The sequence below is a fragment of the Stegodyphus dumicola genome, chromosome 7 (assembly GCF_044657685.1).
Source record: "Stegodyphus dumicola isolate Sdum_Otavi_A_Nest chromosome 7, ASM4465768v1".
Classification (NCBI taxonomy): Eukaryota; Metazoa; Arthropoda; class Arachnida; order Araneae; family Eresidae; genus Stegodyphus; species Stegodyphus dumicola.
In genome coordinates this window covers 114842244-114858282 of record NC_140774.1, presented here as the reverse complement: position 1 = coordinate 114858282, position 16039 = coordinate 114842244, and positions in this window count along the sequence as shown.

The following is a 16039-nucleotide window of genomic DNA, read 5'->3' as shown; positions in this document are numbered from 1 at the left end:
TAATAGAACCAAATGGATCTATACTAGTGCAGGCTATTCGTCATGGTGATCTTTATTATATACATCCAAGCACTGAAACAGCTGCAATAGCACAGGTAAGTGATTTTGTAAAGTGGCATCTTAAATTAGGTCATTTAAATGAGTCTGATTTGAAAAGACTTAAGTCTGATAACATGGTTAGAAATTTAAATTTTAATAACACTGAATCTCTAAAAGACTGCAAAGTCTGTATCCGAGGTAAACAAACTGTGCAACCTTTTCAAAAAGAATCAAAATTTCAAAGTAATGAATTACTGAACTTGATTCACTCAGATTTGTGTGGACCTATGAGAGTCCCATCCCATGCTGGTTCGCGTTATTTTGTTACTTTCATAGACGACAAATCGCGTTATGTCGAAGTCAGTTTCCTTAAAACTAAAGATGAAGTGAAAAAGGCATTCATTAAATACAAAGCTGCGGTCGAAAATCGTCTGGGAAAGAAAATAAAAATCCTTCGGACTGATAACGGTCTCGAATATCGCGGAGAAGAATTTAATAAATATATTCAAGAATGCGGGATTAAACGAGAATTCTCTGCACCAATGACTCCTCAACAGAATTCGAGAGCTGAACGCATGAACCGCACTTTAACTGAAATGGCCAGATGTTTGTTACTACAAAGTAATCTTTCCGAATCCTTTTGGGCTGAAGCGTTGAACTGTGCTGTTTATATTCGTAATCGTTGCCCGAATCGAAGCCTGGGAGTAAACAAAACACCTTATGAATTATTTTTTGGCATCAAGCCAACTGTATCTCACTTCAAAGTATTCGGACAGAAATGTTTTGTACTTAATAAAAGGTCTAAGGGGAAATTCGATCCTCGATCAGAAGAACATATATTTGTAGGATACTCAAATGAATCGAAAGCATACAGGCTGTGGAATAAAAATTCCAGAAAAATCGTTATAAGCCGAGATGTTAGATTCATTGATGAATTTGAAAACTCGACTAATTATGATAAAGATTTAGAAGTTTTATTTCCCGAAAATATTCCTGATAAAAAGAAGGAAGAACCTCTGAATGTAAAGCAAATATCGGCTGATGAAATAACAGAAGACCCCTCAAATATGGCAGAAGCATCTGCTGAATCATCTGATAATGAAGATTCTGATTCCGAAGCACTACCTGAAATGCAGATTAAAAGGGGGGCAGGTCGTCCAAAGAAAGTCAAGACTGGGAAGCCAGGAAGACCAAAAAAGGAGTACCACAATATAAACATAGAAAAGGAAGAAGCACAAATTGCTGAAGAAGATACAAATCCGACATTAGAAGAAGCATTAAATGGAAGTTATGCTGAGGAATGGCATAAGGCTATGCAAATTGAGTATGAAGCACTTGTTAAAAATGGTGCATGGAAATTAGTAAAGCGACCACACAACAAAAAGGTAATAGGATGTCGCTGGGTTCTTAGAACGAAATATAATGCAGATGGAACAGTTCAAAAGAGAAAAGCTCGATTGGTTGCTAGAGGATTTGCACAGGAACCTGGAATTGATTTTAATGAAACCTTTGCTCCGGTAGCCAGAGCAAGTTCTATAAGAACTGTGATTGCATACAGTGCTGAACAAGACCTCATGTTATATCAATTAGATTTTGTTATGGCTTATGTTAACGGTGATTTAAAAGAAGAAATTTTCATGGAACAAGCTAAAGGTTTTGAAGACCAAAATAATCCTGATTATGTTTATGCTTTGCAAAAGTCTCTTTATGGTTTGAAACAAAGTGGAAGACAGTGGTATGAAAAATTAGACAAAAATCTCAAAAACTTTGGATTACAACCATTACAATCAGATAAGTGTGTATACAGGATGAAAACATCTCAAGGTGAGTTAATTCTAATTTTATATGTTGATGACTTAATAATAGCAACAAATAGCTGTGATTTATATGCTGAACTTAAAGGTTATCTTTCTAAAGAATTTCATGTTAAAGATTTAGGCAAACTTCATTATTGTCTTGGAATAGAATTTAATCAAGATGTAAATAATAATTCTATTAGTTTATCTCAGCAGAAATATGTTGATAATATTCTACGAAGGTTTAATATGCAAGATGCAAAACCAGTAGCAACTCCTTTAGATCCTAGTATAAAATTAAGTAAAATGTGTCCTTCTGAAACTGAAAAGGAAGAAATGAACAATGTACCTTATCGCCGTCTAATTGGTTCGCTTATGTATCTTTCTGTGTTTACTAGGCCGGATATTACATATGCCGTCAGTCACCTGAGCCAATTTAATAACAATCCTGGAAAATTACACTGGTTGGCTGCAAAGCGCGTTCTTCGATACTTAAAAGGAACTAAAAATTATTGTTTAAAATTCCGAAAGACTGGAAAAGCACTTATTGGATATACCGATGCCGACTGGGCGTCTGATGTTAATACTAGAAAATCGTATACAGGTTACCTATTCAAGCTAGCTGGAAATCCGATAACATGGGAATCACGAAAGCAACAAACTGTTGCATTATCAAGTACTGAAGCAGAGTACATCAGTCTTTCAGAAAGTGCCAAAGAAGCAGTTTATTTACGTCGTTTCCTTAAAGAATTAAATTTTACTGCTGATTATCCAACCATTATATATTGTGATAATCAAGGTGCACAAAAGCTTATGAAAAATGCTGTTTATCACTCACGCACTAAACACATAGATATTAGACATCATTTCATTCGTGAGATTTATGAAAGAAATGAAATAGACGTTAAATATGTGCCAACAGAGAAAATGCCTGCAGATGTACTGACAAAAACATTGACTGCTTCGAAACATTCTAAGTGCTGTAAATTTATTGGAATAACTGTAAATGATTAATGTTTATTTTTTTTTCAGCCGCCAAACGTCGAAAGGGGGATTGTTGTATCATAAATTATAATACGACGTTTAGCTTAAGAGAGCTTCTCCTGACGCATGCGCCGTTCGCGTTTATCCGCGCGGTGATGAATGATGACGTAACTGTTTATTACGTATGTATGTATATGTATACCATTCTTACTTCTTCGCCCTTTTTCTCTGCTGTATGCAACTATGTTTAAGTTAATCTCTGTCATTAAAAATGTTCATTGATATTACAATCTATTTAGGCTTATTTATTTCTTCAAAATCAATAGCTAAGGTTAATTTTATAAAAATATTTCTGCCTGGTTCTTTAAGTATTTCTAAAAACAATCAATAATAATATTATGTATGTAAATGTATAATAAATACGCAGAAGGAAAGAAAATTTTATTCTATATTGCAGCTGCGAGAGGAAATAATTATCAATGCACATCAATGCATTTTAAATTTATATAAATTAATATACTGTTAATCTATGCGCATCTATTTCATTGTTTGTTTGTTTGCAATATCATCTTCTCCGGAACGGCGGGAATCGAGTTTCGACCGAAATATCGACCCCAGGTTTCAAAAATTCGTGGAAAGATAGACGATTCTCATCTTCGTAACGATGTTAGTCAGCTGAGATATTAATTAAAACTCTAAGAACGCTGAAATTTGCACCCTGCAAGTTACTGTTTCCGCTGAACTTTGCTGCTGTTCGGCGTTGCTGCGTGGAAGCGCGGACGATATGGAATATTAAAATTCATCTCCGTCATTTCCAAATAGAGGTATAATAAAATTTTTTAATGAAATCACGCGGCTCATTTGTTCCTCCTTCACATTTTCTCTGCTTTTTAACAGTGATGTTTTTAAAAAATTTTCTTGAAAACTGGATTTTAAGAATATTTTTCTGTTTTTCGTTTATGATAAAAAATGAATGACTCAAAGCAAAATAAATAGTTCAACAAGAACGTTGATACTAATCATTTCCTTCTTAGCACACGAGAAATCAAGGCACTCAGTCACTCACGGAGTAAACTCTAATATGCAATTCAGATTGAAATAGACTCGCGGGTTTCGTATGTCTTCCTATAGATATTGTTTAGTGTGAAATAGAGAAGGTGTTTGTAGATAATTTTTCTGACAACTTTTTTCAGATTGCTGGTATGTCTTCCAAAATATGTTTCTGGATCTTTCCAGAAAATTCCTACATTTAGCGATATTTTATTAAATGTCACTAATCTGGCTGCAAAATTCATCGCCAAGGTCTGATAAATGTTAGCAGGTGATATTTTATACTCAGTTCAAGATGTTTAAAAATATTCCAAAGGCTGTTGTAACATACTAAAACGTAATAAACTGAATGCTCTCAAATAAAAACGAGCGAAAGTGAAATAAAACTGCAAAATAATTCTACGTAACAAAAGTAAACAAACTTACTACGTAAGTAAATAAAAAAGTACAGAAAATCAATGATAGACAATGAATCAAGAAATATAATAATAAAAAACAAAATAAATGTATCGTAATATTTTACTATGCACGTCTTTCCTTTGTAGGATTGTGTAACTTTTGGAACAAATATTGCATAAATTTAATTATTATATATGTCCCAGTGTTTTTATTAGTTTTCTCTTGTATTATGTAAATGATTCGCCTTCTCTGCATAAAATGTTTATGGTTTTCAGTTTAATAATAGCTAAATGAGAGTGCAGTCAGAATATGGAACACAGATTAAGGATACAGTTTTAACGCTCTTTGCCGAAACAAAATTATTAATCCATCTTAGATATGAATTTATCATGGGTTTTTCCCTTACAAATGATTGTTAAAACTGCGCATTCACAGAATTCATTTAAAATAAAAAGTACAATCATAAAAAACAAAAATATTTTATTAACATCTAAGCTGAATACTTAGATTCGCAATTTTTAAATCCACATAAATTAAATATTGCTTATCACTTTTGTTGTATTTGTTTTAAAACTAATCGGAAGAAGTTTTAGCAACCTATCTTTTTAAAACTGCCTTATAAAATTCTGAATGTTACTCACAACAGGAACGGAAGATTATAATTACAAAAGTGGACGATTTTAATTTGTAATTATGTTTCTTTTTCTCTTCATATGGCCAGGTTTCACGTTTTTTTTTTGGTACTTACGTATTATGCTGTCGACCTTTGGCGGAAATTTCCTCAAGTTCTCCAATCAGCAATCGTGTCTGCCAAATTCTAAAGCATATGCTCACCGTAATGGGTGCTAAATCTTGCTAATTACCTGGTCGACGGGATAATACAAAAGTACATTTTTTATTAAAAAGTTGTCCTTCCATACAAATTTCTATACGAGATATTATGCAATTAAATCAGGTATTCATAAATTCAGTTTGCTTACGGTAATTCAAAAGCATCTTCTTTAGGAATTTCAAGAGTACATATAATGCAATATTAAATTCCAAACTTATAATCATCAAAATACAAATAAATTAGATTTTTTTGAATTCTTCCGAGAATTTTACTTTTTCTCTTTTTAGTTAGATAATTAAATTCCAAATAATGAACAAAAATTAGAATTTTAACGATAATAACAAAATCTATTTGTTCCCTAACTTTTCACGTTGCAGGTTGCGTTCTGGATAAAAACATAAAATATCGCTTACTTGTTTCTGTAGAGGCTGTTAAATTCGAGATTTAGTTAGTAGTCCTCGAATTAGATTCCCCTTATTACTTTTCTTATAACCTTACTTTTAACACTTCTTTCTAGCTTCTGAAATGTCTGCATTTCTTATTTCTGATGTGCATTTAAGCCATTTGAGTATTTCAGTTTCTGACGTTAATTATAATATTCACTTCCATAATGCCCGGCGTGAAAACAGACCTAAAAGCATTTAATGCAGTGTTTTGTTTAGAAAATGAAATTGCATGATTTTCAATCATTAAAACTTCCTGAAAACGGAACATGTTTTGAATGCATTCAAACTGTTTTTGAATATATTCATGTTTAATCTTCGGGACGAAATGATATTTGTTTATCCCTGAAAAACTAAGATTTCGTTTCTTTCATAATGTTAATGCGATTTTGTTGTGAACGAATGGCAAAAATATTAAGTAACGGTGTAACAATATCCACTGCCCGAGAAACAAAATTTAAAAAAAAAAGAAAAAAAAAAAAGAAAAGTAATTTTCTAGCTGCTTTTTAAACTATAAGATTTAGATTACACTAATTGTACTGAATTGTTTTATGGAACATACTCTTAAAATTACATTGTTTGCCTTGCGAAATTGTACCTTATAAAAACGAAGCAAAAACTGTTTTTCAAACCAATTACCATTTCTAAATTATCCTAAAACGGAATAAAAATGTCCCCACAAGTAGACGTACTGCTGTTCACGTTTTAAATTGATATGAAAACAATAATAAAATGTCTGAGGTGGATGCCACATAACTTTCTTGTACGCTGGGGTCCCTTCTAATGCATTGCTATCATAAATACTCCAAAGGAAAATACAGATCGTTGGTAAAAGAGTTTTAATGAATTTATGGAAGTGATAGATTTATGAAATTGTAAACCCATCTCACCTGAAATTTGCGGCGCCTTAGCTTTTGGGACGCAGATAATGTCCATTACACCCATATCAAACCACTTTATATGGCTTTTCTTTGAATCCGATGAGAGATCGAGACTCTTTTAACATGGGCTTCATGCAATTTCTTTTTGCAAGGACCAATAAATTTGTCTAAGGCAGTGGTCTCAAACTGGCGGCCAAATACGAACATTTTTCTGCATGTATTGAAGCAAAATATTTTAAGTAAAAGAAAAGGGCTGTTATAGTATATTCTTACATTTTGACCCACTTCGAAAGATTTTTGTTACAAATGTGGAATGTTTGTGTAAAATTAATTTGTTTTTAGTTTAAGTAATATATTTAGTAGTTAGTTCAACATGTTAGAATTATTTGAAATAAACGTCAGTTTGAAAATCTAACATTTAACTATCAGTACCTTTGAACTGCGTAGTGTAACTAAGAGAAATGTGTGCAACTAAGATGGCCGTGTCAGGGTACGCGGTCTTCCAACAGTGCAGTGTCTCCCAGCAGGTCATACAGAAGCTGGTGGTGGCGGTATTATGCTTTGACGGACGTTCTTATGGGCGGCTCTGGGACACTTAGTTGTGCCTGGATGGTAATAATAGCCTCTTAATTCCTCATTTAATAACTTGTGTATTTTCTCTCTGCTCTAAAAGCTATAAACAAACAACCTAAACCAAAACCACTGTTGGTAAGCTTAAATATTGAAGAATTGCACACTTTAACTTCTACTCCTCTTCCTGTAAAGACGCTATTTCGCTAGGCTCTCTTCCTGACGCAACAGTATCAAAAAGGTAAATGTTCTCGAATAAGCACGATTCGAGTGCCAAGTAAATTGTGACCACAAATGTCACATGAAATAAAAATGAAATTTAATCTGCCTCAACTGCCTAGTATTCTGTGCAATCAGATTTCTTTCTTTTCAATATGGATTTGTGTTCTATGCTATCTAATGCTGCGCCATCCGTATTTCTGCATTTCTACGTCTCAGTGTCCCTACATCAGTACATCTAATTTTTTTTATTACATATGTACATAAATTCGTTCTTATTTTATTAAAAACACTGCGCCCTACCAGCTAGCTTCATATCGTGCATTCTTCACGCATGCAATTTGAGTTTAAGGCAACTGATTTGAGGGACCAAAGTTGAACTTTCAAGGAAGATTGTGTCATTAAGAATGGAAAATAAAATAAAAATAAATTCAGATATTAGTGTAGGAATAAATGCAGATATTAACATATATCTGTGCATTCCTATTTTCCGTTAAATACTGATCCTAAACATAAATATTCAATGACAATATTTTAAAAAAGAATTAAAGAATTTTTAAGAACACCCTGAACATTGTCAACTTATGTCACAATAGTATTTAATTTATTTATGGTCTTCAAGGAATTAAGGTTCCAATTTTTAAAAGCTTTATATACTTTGTTTAGCTGAGCACAAACCGGCGTACCTTTATCAAATCATAATTAGCAAAATCGAGAATTAAATTTATTTAAGGGCGCATTTATTAAGGTAGTTTTCAATGATTATATCAGTCTGAAATTCAAAATGATGAAACCAAAGTTAGGCAGACTGTTTGGTTTGGGATATGGTAGTTTCGTCTTGCATAAACAGCGTTCGTTACTTGATTTGTAGCTGATACTACCTTTTAATTTTTATTTTCTTTGGTAAATCTTTCAGGTGGAAAGACGCTCGAGCGGCTAGTTTTCAAAGAATTGTTACACAGAATATAAGTATATAAAAGATATTTTTAAAAATCGGAATTGCGATCTCTAAATCTATATGAATTCTATCGTGAATTTTATATGCTGTTCTTAAATATTTTGTAAGTTTGAGCTTTAATTTTATGTGGCGTAATGTGTGAAGGCGGTTATGCTTAATAAAGAAGCTAAAAAGACAAAAACATGTGTGAGCAAAAAATTACGTTATTAACGTAACATCTGCTTTTGTGAGAAATATGAATGCTTTAATTTTAAAGGTATTTTAAGTAATTTGGCAGGATTTATTCAAATTCATTCAGATCAACAAGCACATTACGAACTCAAATTTCAGGGAATTGTAGTATCAATACATAATTTATTAGCAACAATTATAGAACGCAATTGAGAAAGGCATGAATGCAAAGGAAAAATCCTGTTTTACATCTAATTATTCAATACGAATTCTTTTATTTATAAGTATATAATGTCAAATACAATATGTAAATTCCTGCCATAATCATTCAAATGTGTAAATTGATATTAAAGCAGCAAAAATATGATTTTATGCTCGTTTAGACTTGTCGCCCAAACACCAGATATTTTACATACACTAAAAAAAATCGCGACACGTAGAAGATCAGGTGTTTAAAACTAAACTGCCTCGTCCACTTGCATCTACGTGATGTCTTGGAAACGATAATACTTAAAACGCTTCCTGCTAATAGAGCCATTATGTTTTATCTTCAACAACTTCTTAAATGACAAAATATAAACCAGTAATTTTTATAACAAAACTTTCTGAAATACTCTGTATTTTCGGCTCCTCTGTGCCTTAGAAAAGGTTTCTTCAGAAAGACAGTTAAGATATTAGTCTATTTCACCAAGGTTTTCAAACTTAACAACTTTATTTCCACAACAGAATCTGCCCCATTGCTACATCTTCCACAGCGGAATTTATTCTATTTTCTTCTTTTCTAAATTGTCATTGATAACACACAGCGCTGAGGGCACGGTAATTATGACATGATTGATTTGGACAGCGTGACTACCGAAAATAAAATAAGGAATTAAAAAAATGGGGCCCTCACGTTATACTACCATCTCACGATCTTATCATGAGAGGAAAAAAATAATGGTGGCAAAAATAGCCCCTTAAAGAAACTATGCTGATGAGAAATTGATTTAGACATCCAAAATTACAAACAAAGACGAGGTTTTTAAATTACGTTTTGGGTTACATTTGATCAATATGTTTCTAATAATACCAGATTTCTCTCCATTTCTCCCCCTAACATTTCAGCATAAATTTCAGAAAATTTAAAAAACATTCGGATAATTCTGCTGGTCACCGTATATGCAACACCCTGAAGGAAGCATGCACATAACGTGAAATTTACAGCATGCATTAGTGGAGGAGAGATTTGCAAATGATTAGAATTTCAGCGCAGACGCACATCACGCGCGCCTGTAGCGCCACTTCAAAGCGCTATTTAAGGCTTGGAGTTTTCAACGATTTCAAAATCGACAATTTTGTTTTTCTTGTAGTTAAAAAAAAAAAAAAAAAATATTCGACAGAGGAAGTATAGTAGCCTACCGAGAGTGCGTATTATCTTTCAGAGAAATCGGTAGTCATGTTGGACGAAACCAAACAGCTGTAATGCGGATATCTGACTGTTGGATACAGGAGGGTACGACGGACTGACGTATTCGATCGCATCTACCTCAATGCACCACTTCACGTGATGACAGGAACATTGTGCGCATGGCAGTGACGGATCGCTCAGTCACATCACGAACCATAACACAGTACATTCAGTCTGTAACGCATCATCCAGAGTTTGTACGCATCATTCGACGCCATTTACAGCGCAGTGGTCTGTCCGCAAGACGTCTATTGCTTTGTCTACCCTTGACGCAGAACCCCAGATGTCTCTGCCGCCAATGGTGCGATGAAAGAAGGATGTGAACGGTAGAATGGAATGAAATTATCTTTACTGACGAGTCACGCTTCTGTCTGCAACACCATGATTCGAGTCTGGAGACACCGTGAAGAGAGGATGCTGAACAGCTGCGGTATGCACCGCCACACTAGTCCTGCACCGGGTATTATGATATGGGGCGGTATTGGATATCACTCCTCTAATACGCATTGCCGGTACTTTAAACAGCCAGCGGTACATCTCCGAGTTGTTGGAGCCAGTTGTCCTTCCTTACCTTCAGGGCTTGCCCACAGCCATATTTCAACAGGATAATGCGCGACCACACGTGCCACGCATTGTCCAAGGGTTCTTCGTCAATCGCCAGATTGAATTGCTTCACTGGCCGGCTCGCTCTCCGGAGCTTTCGCGGTCTGCTGTACCCCAAGAACACAAGTCTTCTTGAATCAATGTGCCGAGGCGTGTGGCAGCGGTGATCTCCAACAATTGGCAGCTACTCTGGCTACTGATTCTGGAAGGAACCACACTTCACAGAAGTGTATTAATTTAATCATTTGATACTTCAACATGTTATCTACTAAATAAATTTTGTTGTGATATCTCTTGTCTTTCTTGGTGTTGCAATTTGGGTGGTTAGCAGTGTATATAATTTTTTTCTCTGAGGGCTAATTTATTGGTAAAATTTATTTCCCAAATTATTTTTATTCTTATTTAATTTTTATTTGCATTTTGTATTAGAATTTCATCCATTTTATTTTCCATTGCATTTATACTCTGTATTGAAAGGCAATAATGTGCATATCCTTCGTTTAAGATACTCAGAAGTGGCAGGTGTTCTCACACTTGAGAAACTTTCCAAAAAAGGGATTTCACCTTACTTTTGTTAATTACGTTCTAACTTCCTGTAGTCTTATGTATTAAAGATGTTTTCGATCTTACCCGAAATCCCGGTTTTTTTTTTCTGTTGCCTTCTCCTTCATTATATCGATATACCTCTTAGTAACTGCGGTCAAGACTCATTCATGTGAGGTGCCCTGCGATTTACAAGGTAACTGAGTCGGACACGTCACGCAGAACGCGATATGTGTTTCAACTCGAGACAAACGTGAAACACATATACTGTAAAGCTAATATCACTGTGTATCCTTTTCGGAATTTAGGTTTCTTTTAAAAAATAATATTGTGATTGTTAGTAGTGGTTTATTCATGATTACTTTTCATTTGCTATTTTGTTTCTGTACTCGCGTATTTCAGACAATGAAATTATGTTTTTAAAAAAAGGGAAAATATCTGAGGACATATGGTGCTTCCACGGCATCGGTTTCACAATTCGATGTTGCTTAGCTGCACGGTTGTTTAAATTACAGGGTTTTGTTCAAATGTAGATATAAGTTTTCTTTAATAAAACGTTGTTTTTATGAAGATTATAGTGAAATAATCATAGAGACTATATGCTTTGAATCTATCTTTTTGTATTTTATAGCATACTTTTAAGAAATATGAATACCCGATATTGTATTAAAATTAATTTATTAAGTATAATGTACATGATATATTAATATGTGTACATAGTATGTGCAAATATACATACTTTTGATGTACGTGTGAGTAACACGTGCATACGAAAATATCCCTAACATTAAGTAGGAAAGCCGAAATCTTAGTTAAGATAGACATGTTACGATTAATAATCAAATTTAATAAGGAAAAGTAACAGTTGCCGGGTACATTATAACGGCTTAAGAAATTCAGAGCACAGTACAGATGCGAGTACACAAGTTCACATATCTCGGCGAAGCAGAGACGCACACATTTGTTGAAGTAGTTCCACTTGACTGCCGGGGAAAATTCTTCTCTCCCCGTCAGCCTGTAGGTTTGCCAAACGGGTTTACTGTTTCGCCAATTGGCGCTTTTCTGTACAGTTTTTAAGTCCGTATCGCCTGTTTGGCGCTGCCGCTGCATACTCCCTCCGCAGTGTCAACGAAATGTGACATACCGATGCGGGGGTCGGATTAATCGTCCAGAACGGGTGATACAATTGTCCGAAGTTTTTTTCACACTCTTGGAAGCAACTTGAGAAGAGTCCATGGTTACAAAAGCGGGTTTCAGTCTATCTATGGAGATCGTTTGCTTAGTCCCTTTTATTTCGAGATCAAACGTTTTATCTCGTCTTTCTAGCACCTTAAATGGTCCATCATAAGGAGTTTGAAGTGGTTTTCTAACTCCGTCGTGTCGAACAAACACATATGTGGACTTGTGAAGGCGTGGATGAATGAAACATGTTCGATGGCCGTGGCTAGAAGTCGTGGTCGGGGGGACACTGGCAAAGTGAGATTTTAAATCCTCTACAAACTGTTTGGGGGACGCATCCGGAGGTGTCGGATTGAAAAATTCTCCTGGGAGACGGATAGTCTTTCCATACACCAGTTCAGAAGTGGTTGCTCCTATGTCCTCTTTGAGAGCGGCGCGGAAACCCATCAGCAGCGTTGGAAGGGCAGCCACCCAGTCACTGGTATCGTGCGCTTTTAAGGCAGCTTTGAAAGGACGGTGGAATTCCTCGATCAGTCCATTCGCCTGTGGGTGGTACGGAGACGTCCTGATCCTCTTGATTCCCAATAATTGGGAAAGGGCTCGAAATAAGCCGCTTTCAAACTGTCGCCCTTGGTCGGTAGTAATAACAGTCGGACAACCAAATCGAGTAATCCAGTGGTCATAGAAAGCCTGTGCTACTGTGCGTGCTGTTATGTCTGGTATGGGTACTGCTTCGGGCCACCTAGTAAATCTATCTATCATAGTTAGACAGTAATAATTATTTTGAGAAGGAGGTAGGGGACCAACAAGGTCAAGGTGGACGTGATCAAACCTCTGTGATTGGTCTGGAAACTTCATTAACGGGGTTCTAGTATGCCTGCTTACTTTTGCTTTCTGGCACGGAATGCACTGCCGTGCCCATTTCGCGCAATCTTTGCGGATGGAAGACCAAACAAACCGTGAACATACTAACTTTGTTGATGCGCGAATGCCGGGGTGAGACAAATTGTGCAAGGTGGCAAAAACTTTCTCACGGAATGCCGGAGGAATGTAAGGGCGGGCGTTACCTGTTGACACATCACAATATATCGGTAAGCTACAATTCGGTAAGGTAAGTTTTCTGAGATGTAGAACTTTTGACTCTTTAAGCAATGTTTGTAATTCTGGGTCGATTTCTTGCATTTTAGCGATTTCCTCATAGTCGATAGGGTTAGGCATGCTTATTGCTTCTATACGCGAAAGTACGTCGGCAGCGATATTCTCCGTACCTTTTATATGGCGAATTTCAGTGGTGAATTGGGAGATAAAGTCTAACTGCCTAGCCTGACGAGGTGAACACTTATCCAAACGCTGTCGGAATGCATACGTGAGCGGTTTGTGATCGGTGATTAAAGAAAAGTTCCGTGCTTCCAACATATGCTTAAAATGCCTAATAGCAGCATAAGCTGCCAATAGCTCTCGATCATACACACTATAGCTCCTTTCCGCCTGCGAAAGCTTTCGTGAGAAAAATGCGAGAGGCTGTAAATTTCTATCAACTATTTGTGATAGCGTTCCACCGATCGCGAAGTCTGACGCATCAACCTGTAAAACCAACTGGGCATCTTTCTTCGGGTGTGCCAAAAGAACAGCATTAGCGATTAGCTGTTTGCACTTTTGAAATTCACTCCGCGCTTCCTCAGACAAATTCAGGATTGTCTTATCATTTTTCTTAGCCCCTTTTAAATACGAAGTTAAATGTATCTGATTCTGGGCTACGTTGGGTAAAAATCGACGGTAAAAATTTAAAAATCCTAAAAATCTCTGCAAATCTTTTACCGTTTTAGGAAGTGGGTAGTTAAGTATCGGTTCCACTTTGTTCGTCAGAGGCTTGGTACCATCTTTATTGATTATATGGCCTAAAAAAGATATTTCCGGAACGCCGAAAACACATTTCGAAGCGTTAATTGTCAATCCATATGAAGTTAATCTTTCAAAAACAGTACGTAGGTGAGATTTATGCTCATCTTCCGTATTACTAAATATCAAAATATCATCTAAGTAGACGTAGGCGAATTTTAGATCTCCAAGAATTTCGATCATAAACCTTTGAAAGGTTTGAGCTGCTCCGCACAGTCCGAAATTTAAAAACGGAAATTCGAAAAGACCAAATGGGGTGCAAACTGCAGTTTTCGGTATATGATCTGGATGGACTGGTATATGATGATATGCCCGAACGATATCAATTTTTGAAAAAATTGTCTTTTCGCTAAGCGTATTATTAAAGTCTTGTAAATGCGGGATAGGGTATCTGTCGGGTTCGGTGCACGCGTTTAGTTTTCGGTAGTCTCCTACTGGCCGTATGTCGCCCGAACTTTTAGAAACTACATGAAGAGGTGATGACCATGCTGATTTTGATGGTCTACAAATACCTTGATCTATCATAAATTGAAATTCTTTTTTTACTGCTTCGTATAACTTAGGGCTTAACCTACGCGGTTTACTGTGCACAGGAGGACCGTTTGTTTCGATGTAATGAACCGTACTATGCTTTACTCTACCCGAATCGGATTTTAACTTCAGTACTTCCGGAAAGTCTTTCAAGATTCTGTGATATGGTGAATCACCAGATATTAACTTTACCGAAAAATAATTTTTAGAATCGGAAAGAGAACCAATACGAGTTAATTTCGTAGTATTATCGATAAGCCTACCTCGTTTTAAATCGATTAAAAGATCAAAATGCCTTAAAAAGTCGGCTCCTATTATAGGCACTGGTACATCGGCGATTAAAAACTTCCACGAAAAGTTTCGTCTAAGTCCTAAATTCACAGTTAACGATTTTGTTCCATACGTAGAAATTCTGGAATTATTCGTGGCAAATAATTGAAGCGAATCAGGATGCATTTTCTTAAACTTAGAAGTCGGTGTCACACATGAAACATCCTAGCCCGAATCAATCAAAAAGTTTAAATTTAATCTGTTATCGTAAACATGTAAACGACATGAATGCGCGACTGCCGATGAATTTCGATCGACAGCCGCTACTACTAGTTTTCCTGGGCCGTAGTGTTCTGAGAAAAGGAACAAGGTGCTCGACATTTTCGTGCATTATTACCGAATCGCGAATGAAAATAACAATAATTGTTCACACGCTCTCGGGAATGGCCACGCGAAAAACTACGTGCTGTGTTATGTTGATCCCGGGGGAAATTATTCCTCGTTTTACCGCGGGAGAGTCGCTCGACTTGTTTACTTAGGGCAGAGATTTCACTCCTTAAGGCCTTAAGCTCCTCGAGGGGGGCACCAGAATCGTTAGGGTTTCTGGGGGAACTCGCCGAAGCTGCCTGGACCGCGAACACGCTGTTGTTCGTTGGCGTGCGCACTTCAGCTATCTTATCAGCCATTTTTGCTAAATTGTCTAAGGATTCCGAACTTATTGATAAAATGGCATGCACCTCGGAAGGTAACCTATGCAGCCATAATGATTTTAAAAATTCGTCAGTTATACAGTTTCCACCTAATTCTCTCATTTTTCTCAATAAGTGAGATGGTTTGTCGTCCCCTAAATGCAATTCAGAAATAAGTCTGCGTATTTGCTCGCTTTCCGAATCTGAGAATTCTATTATTAACCTAGCTTTTAGGGCATTATATTTTTCCGTCGCAGGGGGATTAAATAAAATACCTGATATTGCAGAAAGAGTTTCAGGGTCTATCGAAGAAACCACGTGGTTGTATTTTGTACTATCGCTACTAATCTTCGCTAAAGCAAAGTTACTTTCAACTTGAATAAACCAAAGTTTAACATTTTTTTTCCATAAAGGGGGAATTTTAACTGCCACGTGTGAGATTTGTGGCTCCTGAACCGCCATATTCGATTCCTCGTTGGTTTGGCCTTCCGATCCCGGCATGGTTGCCAATTATAAATATATCGTAAATCGTA